We start from the raw sequence: 21,092 nt of genomic DNA, 5'->3' as shown, positions 1-21,092 counted from the left end.
TCAAATCTGACATTGTCATCATAAAGTTTGACATTTTTAATGGCGAACGTACTCAAAACGTGTTATCATACGACTACTATTTGACATGTTTACAGATACTTGAAACGTTTATCTTGGTTAAAAAATGGAATTAATTCGGAAACATTTTCGTACTATGACTTTCCACATACATTAAACCAACAACAGTTTACCGATCAACTCGCTTCGACTTTTGGTGATGAAGCACCATCTCTAACCAGCTTGTTTCGCTGTTTCTACGAATTCAGTAGTGGTGGAACTTCGCTACAGGATCAATTTCGTTAAGGTTGTCCAAAATCGTCATGTGACATACCGTGAGATTCAGGCACACTTGGACATTCGTTTCACTTGCACACATTTAGTATTGCGTGAATCTCCGGCGGTCAAAAAGATTTGGTCGCATTGGATACCGCTTAATTGCATGGAAAGAAATGCTGAAAGACGTCTACTAGATCGTGACAAGCGACGAATCATTGATCTTTGCAAATGAACCCTAAACTAATCAAATATCGGAATAATTGGACCACAAACATTCTCCACCACGACAATGCGATCTCTCGCGCATCAGTTCAATCAAAAACGTTTTTGAACAGTCTAAACATCGAATTGATGGATCATCCGCTGTTTGGTACGCAAGGGTTTTTTCTTATTCGCGCAGATCAAAAATAAATTCAACATATCAAAACTTCAGTAGCAACCCTCGTATCAACTTAGATTCCATCACGTACTGAGTTTTGTAGTTGATTTTTTTATCAACAAACATTGAAGATTTTCTAATTATACAAACAACAGTGAATTATTTCATTAAAATTTGAATCCTTTTAACGGCTACTGAATAGAATGTAATACAAAATGGAAAGCTGAAGTTCTGAAACAATGAGATAATCAAAATTACAAAATCTTTGTTCGAACCTTCAATCATCTACGAGGGTTGTTCGACCAAACTATAATCATCTTTATTTTTCAGATTGTTACGTTAACCGACCAGATAATTTAGAAGACTCAATGGAACAAATTAGACACGGAACGGCTTCTACATATCTAGGCCTACATCAGATAGTGAAATTCTTTGGTATTTTTTGCTCCCGTTTTCCAGTCTCTCTCTTAGGCTTTCCATCACACCAACCCCGTTCTATGTCCATAATTTTCGAAGATGCAACGATATTAAACAGATTCGAAATTGAAAAGCCACACTATCAATCGGATCCGTTGCATAGATAAAAACTTTCAGCTATAAATCTCGAAGATTTAACAATTCTTAAAATAGCGTTCTACGAAAATGAGGTCACCGTTATATTGCAGTGCGATCGGCAAATTTTAACTTAACTAAATAATTGGTACATGATGGGATAATGTCACTTAATAAACGGTCTGTTTGTAGTTAAAAGCCGTTCGTGACGTGATACATTTACAAAGCTTTTATAACGTTTTATAAGAAACGTCCGTTTAGTCCTTTTAGTATATTTATAAAACAAACAAAAACTAGTTTTATGTACAGAGTAGAGTTTATTAAATATTTTGTATAGTACTAAACTCTAAGGTATTCAAAATATTGAATAATCGACGTATTTTTTCAAGACAATTCTCAATTTTATTAATTTCCAGACGATGAATACATAAGTATTCGAAAGCTCGGAAATATATTAAAGTTAGTACACTTTGGTGTTTAATTTCTCTAACCGCCATCTTTCTCTCTCTCTCTCTCTCTTGCATTTCTTTATCTATGCCTTCTCCACAGCATTTTGTTGTCTGATATTCTTTGTACATGACCGGACGATACAAGATTAGTTGTTTAGTTTCGATATTATCGATTACTGACTCCCATTATCTCCCTTATTCTGTTCCTCCTGGATTTGCCCGCTGTTCTTCTCCATTTAACATTGTTTGGTCCCATATTACTCCATTTATCACGGATACAGCTTTTCTGTCCTGTATATTTCTCTCTTTGATTGATCTGTCGAGTATTCCATCGATTATTTCCATTCCCCAACTATTTGTTTTCCTTACATGTCTTGTGATGTTGCTCCGATGCACATACATTCAGTTTTTTCAACATTTGCTTCGAAACTTTCGAGTCAGCATTAGGTTAGGTTAGGTTAAGTTAGGTTAGGTTAGGCGTGGTATTGTCACTTAGAGCTATTTCCATCCCCCTGCATTTCCGCTTCCACTTCTGAGTGCCTGCTCCAAGTAGATCTTTGATAGCGTTGGCGAGAGGCAAACCTTTCGTGGCTGTTAACCCATCAGATAAATCCCGGTTTGCTTTCATTTTTGTTATACTTTTTCTCGATCATTTGTACAACACGATTTTGGTTTGCAGAATTTTGCCGTACATTTTGCAATGCCTCTGTAGCTTTGGCATTGGTGTCTGTTGCCATTCTTGTGAATTGTCGACGTTCTGGAGATTTTCAATTCCTTTGGGAAGTCCGCGCCGTTCGTACAGTTCTGGATCAGTTTTCTTGTATATTCGTATAATGTCTTTAATGAGCTGGACAGGAATATCGCCTGTCCAAAGGAATATCCGTTTCTCAAGGGCCTACATTCTTCCTCGATTTCTTTTTGACTAACCCTTAGTGGAGTTTTTCCTCTCAAGTAGATATTTAGTTTCTGATTTTAGGTTTTCTCCCATAGCTTATTTTTCTTCGGGATTATTTTTCTTTTTTATGATTTCCTCTTCTATTTTTCCAACAGTTTGGGTTTTGATTTCGCCGATTTCTATTGTATGTTGCCAGTGTTTCTTCTGCAGCTCCATGAATTAATTTATTTAGATATTCATGGCGATATTTTGATTCTGATTCAATCTACAATAATTATTTCTCATACCTTTTTTTGTATAATTCTTTGCCTTGTTCCAAACTGTTTAAATTGTAAAGTATTTGTTTAATGCTTTTTATTTTCTATATTTTCAGTTCATTTTTGTTATTCTTTGTGGGGAAATACGATTTCAGATTTCAGGATGCTTACATCTTGGTTTTTCATTTTTGTGTTTCGTAATTAGGCAATTATTTAGGTCTCAAATTGGGGATGTATCACGATTTATAACTGTTCTGGCAGAATTTTTGAAAAACAAATATTTTAAAGGTGTTTATTTATCCATACCTGACAAATAAAACAAACTACCTTACTTTTTCTTTGTTAATAGAGTCTTAAATCAATGAATACATATTCATTGTTTATTCCATTAATACAGAAACGATTCTATTCCACCAAAAACCAATTAACAATTCAACATTTAACTGGAATACTTTTAATTTGATAGATGGAGCTTAAGCCGCAGAAACCTAAGTATTTCTGCAGGAAATATCGTCTAATTAAATTTGATTACAAAGTTGAATTCATAAAATTGTATTTCGAAAACAGTGGTTTTTGGAATTTTAAGAAATTAGCGTGTTTTGTAAAGATTATAACCTAGAAAATGTTTGTTGTCGAAAACTGTATCGGGATTATATATACACAGTGGATAGAAAAAAAGATTAGTGCGCTGAAATCATAGAAAAAATATTTTTAGTACTTATTTAAAAAGTCAGTCGACAAAATTCATTTCTGAAAATTTCCATTTAGAATGTTAAATATTGGGAAAGTTTTCATGTAGACAGTGGTGGAATTAATTAAGAACGATGAAGCGAGTTTCATCTGAACTATCTACCTTAGAACTAAGATTATATCTAGCAACTAATTTTGGATTTGCTAGAAATGTGAATAAAAATATCCAGCATATTTCAAAAATGTCTTACTAAGAATTTTCATTTAAAAATTAGTTGTAGTTGCGTCAAAAAAAATTGGTTTTTAATATTTTTTTATTCAAATAAATGTTTATTAAACGAAAAGATCATAAAATGGAGAATTGCAAAATTCATTTTTTGAGAATATTTTGAGACTTTTGCTCCTACATATCCCAGTTATCTATCTTATCTTCCTATGAATATTTACAGAATCCCTTGCTATCCAAGTTAAAAACAACTTCTATACCGTACAAAATCAAAAAACTCTATTAAAGTATATTGTTATTCAGTTCAAATCATCCCAAAGATCAAGACTGATCGGAAAGTCGCGAGAAAAAGCTATTTACTCGGAATCTAACCACCGCAATAACCGTCGCGTTGGACTGAATGCAGCGAACTTATCCAGATCAATCACGCCACACTGGTAGATGGATTATTCAACCGGTTCACTTTACTGAGTTCATAAGACTCAGACTTAGGACTTAGGACTAAGATTTTACAGTCGTCCAAGACAAAATGTGATTGGTACAAAGGAATACATAGAGATTAAAGCGGAAAAAAAACAAAAATATAAGAGAAAAAGGGTGTAATAAATAGAAGAATAGCTAAAGTATGTAATACCGTGGAAACATTAAGTAAATTAATAAAATCAAACGAGTTATCCAGAGCAGCCGAAATTAGTTACAAAAGAAACAAGGGTTTTAACAAAGAGGCTGAAAAAACAAAACTGTTTATGCGGGAGAAGAAGATGTTGAGGAAAAACAAGCGAAGAACTTTGGAAAATAAGGATTTGTATAAAAACTCGGAATCTAACCACCGCAATAACCGTCGCGTTGGACTGAATGCAGCAAACTTATCCAGATCAATCACGCCACACTGGTAGATGGATTATTCAACCGGTTCACTTTACTGAGTTCATAAGACTCAGACTTAGGACTTAGGACTAAGATTTTACAGTCGTCCAAGACAAAATGTGATTGGTACAAAGGAATACATAGAGATTAAAGCGGGAAAAAAAACAAAAATATAAGAGAAAAAGGGGTGTAATAAACAGAAGAATAGCTAAAGGATGTAGTACCGTGGAAACGTTAAGTAAATTAATAAAATCAAACGAGTTATCCAGAGCAGCCGAAATTAGTTACAAAAGAAACAAGGGTTTTAACAAAGAGGCTGAAAAAACAAAACTGTTTATACGGGAAAAGAAGATGTTGAGGAAAAACAAGCGAAGGACTTTGGAAAATAAGGATTTGTGTAAAAACCCATCAATAACAATATATACAAGAGCCCAAAGAGTAAGATGGTTGGGGCATACTAAAAGGACGCTGGGAAATAGATTTGCCAAATAGGTCAATGGAAAAGGGTGGAGAGGTAGACTGAAGGATAAATGGTTAGATGCAGCTTTGAGAGATATTAGAGAGTTTTAGCGCGAAAGTACAGAATATCGTAGAAGAATTGGTCGTCATAGTTTTTGCTGGTACGGCAACGTTTGCATTCAGCTGCCCGAAATTTTACGGTCGGTAATGATGGTGCACAATGTCCAACTCCTCTTTCATTTGCATTTCAAAAGCATCTCTTTATTAAAAGTTCCACACTCAATTTTTTCCGTTTTCAAAAAATTCTTTTTACTGATAAGTTTGTAGAACAGAAATTAAACATCTAAAATGGCCGTCACTTTATTAAAAATGTAGAAAAACATACGCGAATATATTTAAAACATAATATTTTTCGAATAACAGCAGTATACGTAATGAAATATAAATCAAAATATTATTCTCTCGTTGAAGATTGTTTCTCCGAAAAATCAGACTTCAAAAACAATGCAAACAGAAATTATTTCAATTCACAATGATGAAAAGAAGAAAAACTCGAACATAAAATCCTATATTTAGATGTTAATCCCTTTCTAATGTGAAAATAACCCACAAACATTAAAACTGTTTTGAAATTGTGTACACTGTTAATGGCTTCGCAAAAAAGTTCGGTAATAGTACATACAAAGTAGCATTCAGCCATTCAAAAGCCTTTGATGAGTTCAGCCAAACGAAAAATCTCATTGAGTATGTAATTCTTCCATTAACAATTGCGAAAGTATCAATCATAACCTCACTTTTCTCTAACATGAGAGTATAAACAAAACACCAACTTTATACAATCAAAGGAAGCGAAACTAGTGATTAACGTGTATCAAAATGCATAATTTTTGGTGTTTAACCTATTAAAACGGTTAATCATAAAGTTAAACGCAATCTATTAGTCGCGCAGCATATCAAGGATCATAAACTTTCTTATCGTTGAAAACATCCAAAGCATTATATTTTATTTACTTCCGTTTATAGAAAAAGTTTTTCTCTACTTCTAACTTAATTCTGAACAACTTTTTAAAATGAATGTTTGCGATATTTCCAACGTATTTATCAACAAAATTTCAGATTTCTCAGAATAACGTATGTATGGAGATGTCTTCATAATATTATCTAAGTTAGAAAAGTTTAAACGTACCCATGTTCAAAACTCAATTATACCTTTCTATAAGGATATCCATCCCTTTAAGGGTATGCCTGACAAATAGTTTGTATGAGATTAAATATTTCCAGCATTTCTCGCAATTAGTTCGTGGTAATGTATCAAATAATGTACTGGTATAAAATTTTCATTGCTACACCGAGTGATGGCGAATTAGAGTCAATTCGGAACAAAAAAGAGGCAGATTTAGACCTCAGAAACCTCTGAAGCCTTTTAAAGCTAATTCTCAAGGTTTCCCATTGAAATTTTTCAATTATTTGCTGGTATCATCTGCACTTTCGTAAGATTCTATTTAGTTGTTGTTTTTTTTGTAGATTCCTGCAGTCTTCACATTTTTTTTCCATTTATATTGTATTTTATAGTAAACAAATGTCTTTCTAGGATTGACTCCGTTATTTTCCGCCCTCGGGATGTCGCTTTCGTTTATGGATCTCTACCAGAAATCAAAACAGATACATCGTCAGCGCACGCTATGATTTTGATTATTCTTCCTATCCACGATGGTTTCAAAACTTAAGCGGAAGTCGAGATCCACACTCTAAACGAGATCTAACTCTTCCAAACGAATATTCAGATAGATCAGACTCTTATAGATTTGGATTAAGTATATAAATGGATAATTACATTACAAATACTGGGAAAACAAACAAATAAAATTTGAAATGAAAAGAGAAGTTTTAATTATAAGAGAGAAGATTGTACGTGAGCAAAAAAATCGACTCTGGCGACAACTAACACTGGCAAAAAACTGAATACGAAATTTTCTTAGTAAAATCTTGAAGTTTTCATGTCCAAATTTGCTGCAATCCTTATTATTCTAGTTTTTGTTCTAACTAGTCAGCAAATATTACATGTCTTGGTACGTTACAAACAATGAGGTTCTATAACAACAATCGAAACAATTAAGGAGAAAACACTGTGAAGAAATTCAAGTCGTGATCGAAAACTAAAATTAATCTTTCAAAGGAATATAATACAAGATGCTTTATATCAAAATAACGAGGATTACACCCTCACACATCACAACGCCGATCATCAACTCAATACTTAATCAAGACACACATTAGAAACATGCACAGATACACAGTTTCCCTGATGATGGGAAGGACACTTTTCGAAAGCTTGGAATTATAGTTTAAGAAAGAGTTTTCATTTCCAAATTTGCTGCAATCCTTATCATAATAGTTTTTGTTCTAACTAGTCAGCAAATACTACATGTCTTGGTACGTTACAGCAATGGGGCTCTATAACAACATTCGAAACAATTAAGGACAAAAAAAATATTGTGAAGAAATTCAAGTCAAGCTTGGAATTATAGTTTAAGAAGAAGTTTTCATTTCCACATTTGCTGCAATCCTTATCATAATAGTTTTTGTTCTAACTAGTCAGCAAATACTCCATGTCTTGGTACGTTACAGCAATGGGGCTCTATAACAACATTCGAAACAATTAAGGACAAAAAAAATATTGTGAAGAAATTCAAGTCAAGCTTGGAATTATAGTTTAAGAAGAAGTTTTCATTTCCAAATTTGCTGCAATCCTTATCATAATAGTTTTTGTTCTAACTAGTCAGCAAATACTCCATGTCTTGGTACGTTACAGCAATGGGGCTCTATAACAACATTCGAAACAATTAAGGAGAAAATATTGTGAAGAAATTCAAGTCAAGCTTGGAATTATAGTTTAAGAAGAAGTTTTCATTTCCAAATTTGCTGCAATCCTTATCTTAATAGTTTTTGTTCTAACTAGTCAGCAAATACTCCATGTCTTGGTACGTTACAGCAATGGGGCTCTATAACAACATTCGAAACAATTAAGGACAAAAAAAATATTGTGAAGAAATTCAAGTCAAGCTTGGAATTATAGTTTAAGAAGAAGTTTTCATTTCCAAATTTGCTGAAATCCTTATCATAATAGTTTTTGTTCTAACTAGTCAGCAAATACTCCATGTCTTGGTACGTTACAGCAATGGGGCTCTATAACAACATTCGAAACAATTAAGGACAAAAAAAATATTGTGAAGAAATTCAAGTCAAACTTGGAATTATAGTTTAAGAAGAAGTTTTCATTTCCAAATTTGCTGCAATCCTTATCATAATAGTTTTTGTTCTAACTAGTCAGCAAATACTCCATGTCTTGGTACGTTACAGCAATGGGGCTCTATAACAACATTCGAAACAATTAAGGAGAAAATATTGTGAAGAAATTCAAGTCAAGCTTGGAATTATAGTTTAAGAAGAAGTTTTCATTTCCAAATTTGCTGCAATCCTTATCTTAATAGTTTTTGTTCTAACTAGTCAGCAAATACTCCATGTCTTGGTACGTTACAGCAATGGGGCTCTATAACAACATTCGAAACAATTAAGGACAAAAAAAATATTGTGAAGAAATTCAAGTCAAGCTTGGAATTATAGTTTAAGAAGAAGTTTTCATTTCCAAATTTGCTGAAATCCTTATCATAATAGTTTTTGTTCTAACTAGTCAGCAAATACTCCATGTCTTGGTACGTTACAGCAATGGGGCTCTATAACAACATTCGAAACAATTAAGGACAAAAAAAATATTGTGAAGAAATTCAAGTCAAACTTGGAATTATAGTTTAAGAAGAAGTTTTCATTTCCAAATTTGCTGCAATCCTTATCATAATAGTTTTTGTTCTAACTAGTCAGCAAATACTCCATGTCTTGGTACGGTACAGCAATGGGGCTCTATAACAACATTCGAAACAATTAAGGACAAAAAAAATATTGTGAAGAAATTCAAGTCAAGCTTGGAATTATAGTTTAAGAAGAAGTTTTCATTTCCAAATTTGCTGCAATCCTTATCATAATAGTTTTTGTTCTAACTAGTCAGCAAATACTCCATGTCTTGGTACGTTACAGCAATGGGGCTCTATAACAACATTCGAAACAATTAAGGACAAAAAAAATATTGTGAAGAAATTCAAGTCAAGCTTGGAATTATAGTTTAAGAAGAAGTTTTCATTTCCAAATTTGCTGCAATCCCCAATATTCTAGTTCTAGTTATATAATTCTCAGCTTATTTTTACCACAAGGTAGGAACGTAGGTTATTATGATAAATTTGTAATTTTTTTATGTATAGTCCTGTTAACAGAGACGAACGCAAAATAATTATTTTAAATTTTCGTTTGCTTTTTTTTGTGGGGTTTGAATTATAGTTAGACGTGGTTAAGACTTGAAATGCTTTATGTTTATATATTTTGAGTTTATTCCTTACCTTAACACAAAAGTTTTCAGGGAAGGTGAATTATACGTTAATCGACCAACGTAAAATGAAATTTTTCGCAAAAATAGCAACAAACACCCTCTCTAAATAACATAACAATCAACAACATGGAATCATCACCTGTTGCCACTCTTATTGGAAAAAAATATGAACGTTTATTATGGTCTTTAAAAAATATAGAGACACGATAATATCGATTCTTAATTTATCAATTCCGACACATTAACACTTTTAGTTTTTCAAAAAAGATAACATTGATAAGCCGAGCAATCACTCCAGGAAACAACATGTGTTGTGGGGTCTCGAACGACTACCAGAAAAATTTAATGTCCGTGTAGGTTATTTTCGATTTGAATGTAGGTGGTTTCATAAATCTAAAATTTAATTCTTGAACATTCATTTTACTCGTTTCGCGTTCGCACCGATGACCGCGTACAACATTTCTATCTTAAAACTGAAATTTTAGAAATATCCAATTTTTATTTTTCGATCAAAGTTTATCTCGTAACCCGAAAAACAAAATATAAACAAAATAATTATAGTTTATTTTAGGTTAGAACGTTCGCGGATCATTCTCGGATACTGTATCGAAAGCACTCTATTAAAACCACGTTGATTTTTCTCTATCGAATACCACGATTTTTCCCACATATTTTGTTTTTAGTTTACGCGAGATTTTTTTTAAATATAGAGTAATTGTGCAAGCGAATAATCATTATTACGGTAAAGATTTGGAACTGAGCGCAGTATCGCACGGATCTTCTGAAACAGCTGAGTCGTTACTGATTTTCTCGTACGGTGGCGCTATTTCGGGTTTTATATATCGACAAAGGTTCGCAGTAGAGGGAAATTCACCCTACCGAAATGTTTAAGGTGGAAGCGTTGATTTTTATGCAGGAACATAAGCTACACATCAAAATTAAAATGAAAAAATAAATTCCTAACTCTCCTCATCGATTTATTCGGGATTGGAAATATTTGGGGAAAGGCTAATTATAGATATATACATTTATGTCCTGCTTTTACCTTATCACCGACGTTTTCGAGATAAGCGCTACGTATTTTTAGTAGCAACGAGGGGAATTATATATACTTTATGGTGTATCTATGTGTCAGGGGTCAAATTAGTATCTTTTAAACATCTATGGCTTTAGTTCTTCCGATATCAATTGCAGATTATAAATACTTATATAAAAACCTTTGCCGACAATTTTGTTTGATCTACCATAGGCGTAGATACCTCATTTTATAAATATTTTTGAAAACAAACACCCCTCCTCCCGAAAGAAGCAAAATATTACATTTGAATATATATCGTAGCGATAAGCGCCATCTTTTGACGAGAGATAAACGCAGTTGCAGCCGAACTAATAGACGTCGCGCACAGTAACGCCATTTCTAGTCGAGTAGCCGAACTTTACGTTGTTTCTCGATTATTAGCCACGCTCCTCGGTTTCTACACAGCTGCTGGGCCCATGTCGTAATTTTTCCGATGAATATCTAGATATCAAATTTCATGTAAGTATATTTTTATTGTTTTATTTACTTGAAACCAAACCCAAACGTCTTTGCTTCCAGCGTGTACTATTATAATGCGTTTCCCTTTAGAACAAGGCAATTTTAACTATTGCCAACCCAACCGAAACTCACTACATCGTGACTGTCAAACCATGTTTCATCTGGATAAATTATTTGTCTATTAAAACCTCGGTAGTCTTTTATCTGACGCAAATAATCTTGTCGTCATCGAAAGGCGTTTTTTTGTGTTTAAAATCACGTGTTGAAAAAAATCACATGTTGAAAAAACTTGTTCCAATCGTATGTTCTCTATGGTTTGCCTTTCTGGAGGTCTTTTCGAATCTATCTTCAAATTGCGAATTCTATTTTAGAAAATTTCAACACTCTGTTCATTTTAGAATCCATTTGTTTGGTTGACAAACACTTTCACAACTCAACTGACAGACCGATTCATAGTTGGCCTACAAGAAGAAAAAATTTGGACATTTACTTAACAAGTCCACCTCTGATCTAATAAAAAATTCCATTTTCTTCGAAGCTAAAAATTATTCATTCAGCTACCTTCAGAATTAAAAGTGGCAAATACATATTATAAGTTCCGGAGATCGTTAAAGACATTTCTGCTTGAAAGACTTTATTATTCTGTGACAAAATTCTACAATCTACCATAAACGTAATATACTTAGTCAGTTTTTACGCATTACGAATAAGACTATTCATTTTATGTACGCAAAAACAACTGTCGAATAAAATTGCTAAGCATTGAAACGTCAAAACCAAAACGAATCCGATAACTCTCGGAGCAAATCAATCTTACTCAGAGTGTTCAAACATTGATAAAACAGAACGCGAACGATTGCCGAACGATACCGAACAGTCAGAATCGTCAGATTTACATACCCGAACGCAGTATTAGGTTAGAATCATTGCATTTTCGTCACAAATATAAATCAAATCTGATTTATCAAACTAGGCCAAAAAGTCAAATATAAATATACAGGTGAAACGTGTTATTTTATCAAATATCCATAGCTCCGTAATTAAATACTCGTATATCGAAGTAAATAATTCGGATTATATTTGTTTTCATTCCCAAATATAGAAATAACTCAAGAAGAATTCCTTTGAATTTAAATTTTGATGTTGAGCGGACTTTTACGTATATTTTCTTAAAATTCCCCAGGGAAAGAGAGAGAAAACCATTTTCTTGGAAAGTTACGAAACGAACTGTCTGTAAAAGACGATACGAATATAACTTTTTCAATAAAAGAAAACATAACCTGAAAATTGTGTTCACAAGATGTTTCGTTCTACACAAGACATTTTTAAATTATTATCTTCGGCATTATCATACTTCCATTTGTTTTTATAATAAAATTGGTGTTGTTTGCATATTTTAAAAAAAAGGTCTTTATTTTAATTATTATATTAATCCATCAATAATAATAATAATCTTCCAATGAACAAATACTATTTCATGAGTACCCGCCGAGACGCAGCGCATGCGCAAAGCGAACAAGGAGGAACGATCCCGTTTGACATTATATCTTCATCAGTTAGACTGGACGAGGCACACTACAAGAAGAAGAAGAGAGCTTTGACAAATGAAGGAGTGGTATTGACAGATCAGCTGTCATCCCTAGCGTCATAGCAAGATTAGGTTAGGTTAAGTAAATATTCTCGCATAAAAATTATGCATACATACATACATCGAGTGTTTTTAATTTACCAGTAATAATAATTATACAGGAAATATGAATTTAGATTCAAAACAATATGTTAATGTTTAATTTTAATTAATATAATATAAAGTATAATTTGATCACATACATAATTAAATTACAATTTCTCGTTGGCAAACTTCCGCTTGTTTGTACCTAATTATAAATACCTTATATTATCTAATTTTGAAATATTACTTCTGACGTTCAAATTGTACGCCACTTTTGATTCCTTCCTTGATGTCAAATAATTATCTCAATAGATATTTATTTTTACTAATTATGTATATTCAAATTTGCGATGTTATAATGGTCAAACTAAAGTACAATATACAGTATCACACAGAATGCTTTTGTCTTGTTATACTAACTGCGATTCCCAAAGTGGTCTAGGTGGCCCACCAGAGGTCGAAGGGAGTCTACGTTGGGGTCTACAGGCCTAATAGGCACAAGGCTTGGAGTCGCTCTACTGCTTTTCTTCATCAATTTTTGTTGATGACTGCTTCAAAATCTTCTCTAGATTCTATCCATTTTTCCCTCAACAAGGATCTTTTCACCTAAATTTCTTGGTCCATTCTGGCTAGATGCCCTATCCAAAGTATTTTTGATCTTCTTCTATACTCCTTGTTTTACTCTGTCGTTACTTTCTATTGGTTGCAGCTATTCGGATCCCTTCCCATCTCCATTTGTTTGGTCTTTTCTTCATTTATGCACATGGTTTTCTTTTCTAAGAGTAGGAACATGTTTTCTAAATCCTTTTTCGTTCTACTCATAAGTACCACTCATACCACGGCAAGAATTTGTGTTTTGTTATTGTAAATCATCCCCTGGGTTCGGATACCACTACTTCTCCTTGCTTTAAACTTTTTTGATATACAGTTACTTCAATCTCGGTATTATTCAGTGTCATTTTCACCAATTGTAGTGTTTTCTTATGTATTCTTTCTGTTTACTAGTACCTGGATCAAATGTTTTCAATTTACTGCTTAAAATCCACAAAGAGGAGCTTCAGGTTAATCCTTGGTCATAGATATTGTCCTGGATTGCCTTCAAGATGAAAATTTGTTGTAGTTGACTTTTTAAAGCCCCCCTGATACTCATCCGACACCCATCTTCAGATTCTTCATCAATGTAACTACGAATTTTATTGATAAAAGTTACTCATTTCACAATAAGGCTTCTCGAGCTAAGCACCAATGAAGAGCTCAAAGAAGGTATCAAAAATTTTGGCTGCAGATAGAAATATCAGTGGGGAATTGTGCAAAATTTTCTGTAAAATAATGTAATTCAAAATTCCTAATTATTCAGAACAGTTCATGTATTTTAATAAGTTTGATTGAAAATTTATTTTCCTGTTATTTCCTCATTATTTACGAGAATATATGAAACTCGAAATCGGAGGAAATAAGGGAGAAATGTATTTCCCCACAACTGTATTTTGATACCATATTAAATTTGATGGAATCGGAATCGATACGAAATGGTTCATGGAGAATTTTAAAACTGACAAACGTAAATGAGAACTGGGAATTTCTTTTAGGTCATGGACAAGAAATAAATACGTATATATGCATATAAATTTTTGAATTAAACGAGTAAACATCAATATTCAAACAGATACGATGTTTATTTTTCTTTAAAAGAGTAAAAAAATACTTCATTTCTTCAACAAGATGTTTATTTATTCCTAACCTAAAATTTCAATGTTTGTACAATGAATGAGAGGACACTAATAATCCAGTCAAAATAGACAAAAATAAGTCATAACTTAGCCAAAATTCGCATAGAAAATTGCCAGAGACGTTAAATACATCATTATAAATGAAATGTCAAAAGTCCCCATCGATCCTAATCCTGCAAAAAAATTTATTCAAGGTCAAATATACAAAATTAAGGTTTTTTCCATTTTTCTCGAAAACAGTGAGAATTATCGTGAAAGTAGGTTAGACAAAAGTTGTAGATCATACAATTTTCTACAAAAATGGTCCAGTCACTTTTTCTCTTACGACTCACCGTTCGTGAGATATCGCGGTTTTAATCATTAGGAAATTCATATTTTACATAATATGCACTAAAATGCAGCCTGTATACGTCACCGGACGTTAAATATAAATGAAAATAAGAAACTATTGGTTTGTGTTACTTCACAATAAACTTATATATGTTACAGGAAAAGTAGAGTTAACTCTCACTAAAAGTTTCAGTAAAGCATGGCATGCCTACTCTATTGGTAATATATCTATGGAAATATCACGATTCACTTTATTGTTTTTATAATTTGAATTGTAGACATCTCATTCTATAATCTCCAATGAAGTCTATGACCGATAATCTTCTTTTTCTTGATGTCGTTTTGCCAAAATCTTCACTTTTCAAAGCGAATCTAAATAAAACATAACCTAGAAACTGTTTTTGACGCATCAATGACGTTGCATAGAATCCATCTTGTTCAAATACAATTTGCCACATGGGCGTGTCACATGTCACTACGAACGTTGTGGTCGCGGCAAGAACTAATCACAGATTAAAGATATACAGGTAGATAGGCAACTTGTTGTGTAAATTTCGTTTTTAGCGCTACTGCGAGTGGAGTCATTACTAATTGGGATTTGCCGGGATGTTCAAAATATAACTCTGTTTTAAAACAAGATATTTTTCTGAAGAATGTAGTTGGTAGGATATTAAAAACGCATTTCACGTTAAACTATTTATTTTTGACTTCTTTGGTTTCAGATATAACAGTTATAGATTAATTATTATTAGATTGATATAATATGTACATTTCAAGCATTTTATTGCAACGCCCGATTTCATTTTATTAAGTGATTGGAAGGCTGTCATCTGTCAACGTCAATGGCATGGAACTAATGACTAACGTTCACGACGATTCTTGTCAAGAGGTGGGTCGAAGTGATCGTTAAAATAATTAGTTTCAAAACTCAAGCAACACACATTGCAACCGTGAGAATATATCTCATTAAATATATTATAAGTAATTTTTTTGGTGACGCACTACAAAATTCAATAACTTACAAATTATAAGATAACTTGGGTTTACGATTTTAAGGCTGTGGACTAAATGGAACGGGGAAGATCGTTGTCGTGAACGTGATTGTGGAATGTACCCATGTCGCAGCCCTGTGACATGCAGAAATACCGGTATAAAACGACCCTAACATGGTTATCTCCACTAGATTATTTTTTTCTGTTGTAATATCTTTTAATTCCCCAATATTGGCGGAATTTATTTCAAAACGATGTTTCTTTAAGTGAAAACTACATCAAATAGTTGGATTTATCTAATATGATTGGATTACGAAGAATTTTGATGTTATTCTAATCCTCCTTCGATTGTTTCCAATACCCAAAAGTAAAAAAAAAACATGAACTGACAGCGTTTTGTATCGATTAAAGAGATAAAGTCCGATCATTGGAAGAGCTCAAGGTCGAAGCTAAAAGCGCATACCAGATGTGCTTGGAGAACAGGAAAAAGTATTCAATATTTAAAAAAGGTAAACATACTGATTATTAATTGGAATTATTTTTTATGTAAATAATAAGTCACCTATTTTTTGTTAACACGTCACGTTTGTTTGTAATACTGAATAGGGATGCGAAAAATAATCGATTTTGAAGATAATTGAACAAAAATCGATTTTATTTTCATGAATAATCGATTAAAAATCGACTTTTTTTAAAATTACTTCATTTGCTACCTCTCGACCATAAGTTTGGTCTTCTGGTCCAGTTCTAGTTTTTTTTTTTATTTAAATAATTTAATTTTGTTGATTTATGTGGAAAACATTTTAATTTGAATCCCCTTTTAAATTTGATTTATCTAAAACTTACTATTTCTGTTGTTTATTTTTAATTAATAAATCAATACTATGATGTCATAGAATTTTGAAAATAATTTACAAATTAGTATAAACGATTAATATAACAAAATCGATGATTTTTCTTAAGAAGAATCGATTATTTATTAATCGATTATTCATGCTAAAAAACGATTAAATAGAAATCGATTTTTTATATACAGTGTCACATCACTAATCTGGAAGGCTACAGTGAACCCATTAATGCAAAAAAGGTTTTTATCAAAATGTTTTTTAATTGATATTATTTCAAAATGGTCTTGAACAAATAAATCATCATCAATAAAGTTACACCTAAATAACTAAAGTTGTTTCTGATAACTTAGGAGTAGTTTCTATCAAGGATTTAAATAAGGATAATGAAAAAATAATTTCGGCTAGAGTGAAACAATGGATTGTTTGGTTAGGTATAACTTGAGCCATGCGTAGTACTGCAATTTGTTGATTAAAATATGATTATCACAATCGAAAGCCTTGGAAAAATCACAAAAAGTTTTTGCAGTGGAGTAAAGGCTGTTTAGGCTAGATTAGACATTATTTAGAAGGGAGAATAGAACAGAACAGAAATGGTAAACGCCTCTTTTTGACCAATATTTCTATGATCTTAGATAACGTGGTAAGGAATGTCCTACAAACATGGAAAGTAGATACATTATTCCAAAACTAGTAGATTTTCTACTGTCCTACATACATAAAAAGTTTTTTTATCTCCATTTTTCCATAAAGAAAACAAGCAGGCAACTAGAATTACCCAAAACAACACCCTTCCACGATTACTTACATGATATTATCAACTAATCCACCTGTTCATTTTTTACCTTCACCCTTTTTTTTTCTCTGGAAACTGAATATTTTTTCTTCTTAAAAAATCCTATATTGTCATGCAACTTTAGCTGCACGTGATCACTAATTACTATTTATCAATATTGAAGGCTGTTAGTTTATGTTTCGTTTTAATATTCACAGATTATTATAACACACTGTATCTATCCATTCGGTCCCATTCTAAAGTGAAAATAAAAAAGCTTTCCGATCTTCTTATTAACGACCCTTAATTAATTTTAATTTTCCTATAAAAGTCACCACCGTTTCGAATATTTTCTATTCAGAACCAACTTGTTATCGTTAGTTGGCTTCATTTCATTATAATCACCCCAAATTATAAATTTTGTGTACCAACAGGTTTTTTATGGAGATGTTTAGATCATAAAGATGGTTTAGAAAATAAAACTGCGGAAAAATATTTTTTTTTACAATCAAGCAGATAAATAAACTCCTCAATTGATAAAACATATTTTTTATATGCTTTAATACTATTAGAAGTTATTCATTTATTAATTCATTTACTCGCTTTGTAATAATGGACTCGCGCTATCAGTTCAGACAAAGACAAAGTGAAGGAAATAATTTGTATTATCAATCACGACTACATTGTGAAATTTCTATACCATAAGGTTCGACGTTATAATTCACCCATAGAGATAAAAGCTTATCCATCATTTCAGATTTAACAACGTCTTTGAACTGAATAATTGTTACGGAAAACAAACATTACACTTTGAGGAAGAAAATTATAATGTTAATATATTTAATATATTGAAGCGTGAGACAACTTTTGAATAAAGTAGATTTAAATTTGATTTTTTTTTCAGATGAATCACGTGAATGAATTTGAGGTTATGTATAGAACGTACAATATTTTATTTAATAATAGTGTTACCAGGGGCGGTTACTACATAAACGATGCAGTGGTGTAGAGTTCTCAAAATAAATTGAAAACTAGAAAAATTATAATTGTTGAATACTCAATAATTTATTATTATAAACTTTGTACAATAATTTCTTATTTGATGTAACAAAAATACAATCAATTTTGTAATGTTGGTTGCCTACATTGTTGAATAATTGTTAAGTATTTCTATGATGCTTGTCATGTCAAGGAGAAACATAAAAGTAAAACCAAATAAACAATATAAATCAACAATAATAATTACAGAATTTAGATAACGATAAACGAAAATATATTATATTACTTAATCAAAATGAAAATACTTTGGAATTGCCTTATAATACCTTGAAAACAAGTCGATCAGTTCTAGAAACTGACTTTTACTGTACTCAATCATTACGAGGGTGGTCAGAAAATAAGCATAATCATTTTTATTTTTTAACATAGTTTATAGATTTCAAGCCCTCGACCGATGAATATCTCTCTCTTGAAAGTAAAACTTTAAAGTTGGGAAACACGAAAACTTCACCGGGGACCAAATCAAATGAATACGGTGGGTGGTTTTTTTTCAATATGGTCTCTTTTTGAAATTTATCCCTTTCCTCATCAAGCAACGATGCGAAATACTCTCATGTTATTGTTTTACCTCGACTTTTCCAAAAAAATGTTCACCATCACTTTTTCGACCGATAAAACCATCTCGTAGCAGGTTTGCCCTTCGCAATCTATTGTCTCGAGTGTTTTTAGTATAAGTTGGGTCCAGGTTTCGTTTACACTTATAAATCGATCGAAATAGTTCCATTAATGTTGCTTAATTCACCTGGGGAAAGTTCATTCGAATACGCTTTTGGTCCAAACTTACACATGCATAATTCTTCAATCAAGATATTGCAAATGTGCTCTTTTTATATGCTGAAAGCCTTTTCTATTACTATAATCTTAATCCGACGGTCGTTCAGTGCCATTTGGTGAGCTTCCTCGATGATATCTTCAGGTTGAGGTCGGAAACTTTTCAAGCAACCCTCGTATATCACAAAAATATCAAGATCAAAAGGGGATAATTCAATTAAAATATAAATTATTTATTATAAACTAGACTAATTGAAAGGTAAAATATTCAGCATTTCTTAGGAATTTCTATAAAAACTAAACATATAACAACAATGTAAATATTACCAAAAAATGGGTAAAATTACGAATTTCCTGCAAACGGAAATTCATGGAAATCGTATAACCTCTTTGCGAAATAATAATTAGAGCATTCCAAATAGTTTGAGCACGTAACATAACGTCAAATATTATAAAATTATGACAATATAGCATGATAGTCAAAATCTACTCAGATAAATACTTAAAAAACCACGTTCTGTTTTCCAATGACAAGGACAATTTACGCGGCACAAATATGACAGTGTCTCAAAAACCTAGTACCGTATAATTATTAAAAAAATTCTTGAAACAAAACTGACCAAAGAAATCCTCAAATCTTTTTTATTTTCACAGGCATCCAATTTTTGAAATATAATTTGGTTATCATATTTTTGGGATGAGCTCAAAAAAAACGAGAAAAATAGGACGAAGAATGTTGTGACTAAGGTCACATCATCCTGTATTTATGCCTCTCGGAATATAAAACTATTTTCGAACAATAATTATCCGATTGCAGAATAATTTGATAATAGTCTACCTTTTCAATGTTTTTAAGTGGTTTCCATCTTTAGTACTTTCGAAAATTGTCCGTTAAAATCCTTGGTAAAGTAATTTCAATTAGTTCATAGATAAATCACTATTCCACCACTCGCGTGAACCTTTGTATACACTCGAAATGTTCAACAATCAAAAGATGATTATAACTAATTGAGTTTCATGTGCGGAGAACGCGTTCAGGGAAGCGGAACGCTTGTGGTCTGTATCCTACTATATACTACCTACCCACCGTCCTTTATGGTTCGCTAGACTCATCTATTATCCGGAAAATATTGTATATTAACCAATCAAACCAATAACAGATCACGGAAAGTGACAAACCAGATTATACTATTTTTAATAACTTATTATTATGTTAAAAACGTAAAACTACCAAGAACAATGAAAAATAAAGTTGAATCTGTTTTTGAAATCTTATAATCATAGATAAATTAATATCAATAACAAAATTAAAACAACTCACGCTGCCATCTAGCAGAAAACTACGGTAACAATATATTAAAATATGCTTTAAAAGTTGATGGGAATTATGAATATTATACAGTATGATTGAGAAATATTATTAACAAATGCATTAACGAATAAAAAGAAAAAACGTAATATTTGAAATTATATTAACTGAATTAAAGTTTGAGATTGAAATTTCCTGTCCACGACAGGGTTATCGAACTATATAACACCGGCAACACGTTGTAAAGTGTATTATCGAACACATAACTTGTGTCGCCATTCAACAAGTATCATTTGCATGTGTCTCATATAAAAACACATGTAGGTGAAATATCAAGGAATATTTTAACAGTTTTATTATTACACAACGTCGTTTCGAATTAATTATGTTTATATTGAAATTTTCAGGTGATTTAGTACTTTGTTTTCGTTTTACAGTCTGCGAAGTGTATAAGCATATTTAATTTCAACAAGACGATAGAAAATTTAAATATAGACATTGTATTAAAAATTATTTGAAATCCGTTAATATGCGAATATGTCAAAAAATCAATGTTTACATATAAAATTCACAAATAGAAAGGC

The 21,092-nt window shown here is 31.9% G+C and overlaps 1 protein-coding gene across 9 annotated transcripts in view; it reads right to left on the bottom strand.

Annotated features, from left to right (window-relative positions):
- The window catches only part of LOC130440507 (cAMP-specific 3',5'-cyclic phosphodiesterase), a 266,092-nt gene extending 245,816 nt beyond the window's left edge, over positions 1 to 20,276 (bottom strand). For 2 of the 9 annotated variants that reach the window (XM_056773718.1, XM_056773710.1), the window contains exon 1: positions 20,038 to 20,248. The gene's annotated coding sequence lies outside the window, so the exon portion shown is untranslated. Of the gene's footprint in view, positions 1 to 9,498; positions 10,281 to 20,037 lie in introns of those variants that run through there. The other 7 variants (XM_056773715.1, XM_056773719.1, XM_056773721.1 and 4 more) reach the window with 6 other exon arrangements.
- Positions 20,277 to 21,092: the final 816 nt, after the last annotated feature.

The sequence above is a fragment of the Diorhabda sublineata genome, chromosome 2 (assembly GCF_026230105.1).
Source record: "Diorhabda sublineata isolate icDioSubl1.1 chromosome 2, icDioSubl1.1, whole genome shotgun sequence".
NCBI lineage: Eukaryota > Metazoa > Arthropoda > Insecta > Coleoptera > Chrysomelidae > Diorhabda > Diorhabda sublineata.
Note: the sequence above shows the minus strand (reverse complement) of the source record. Positions and strands in the feature narration are given on the sequence as shown.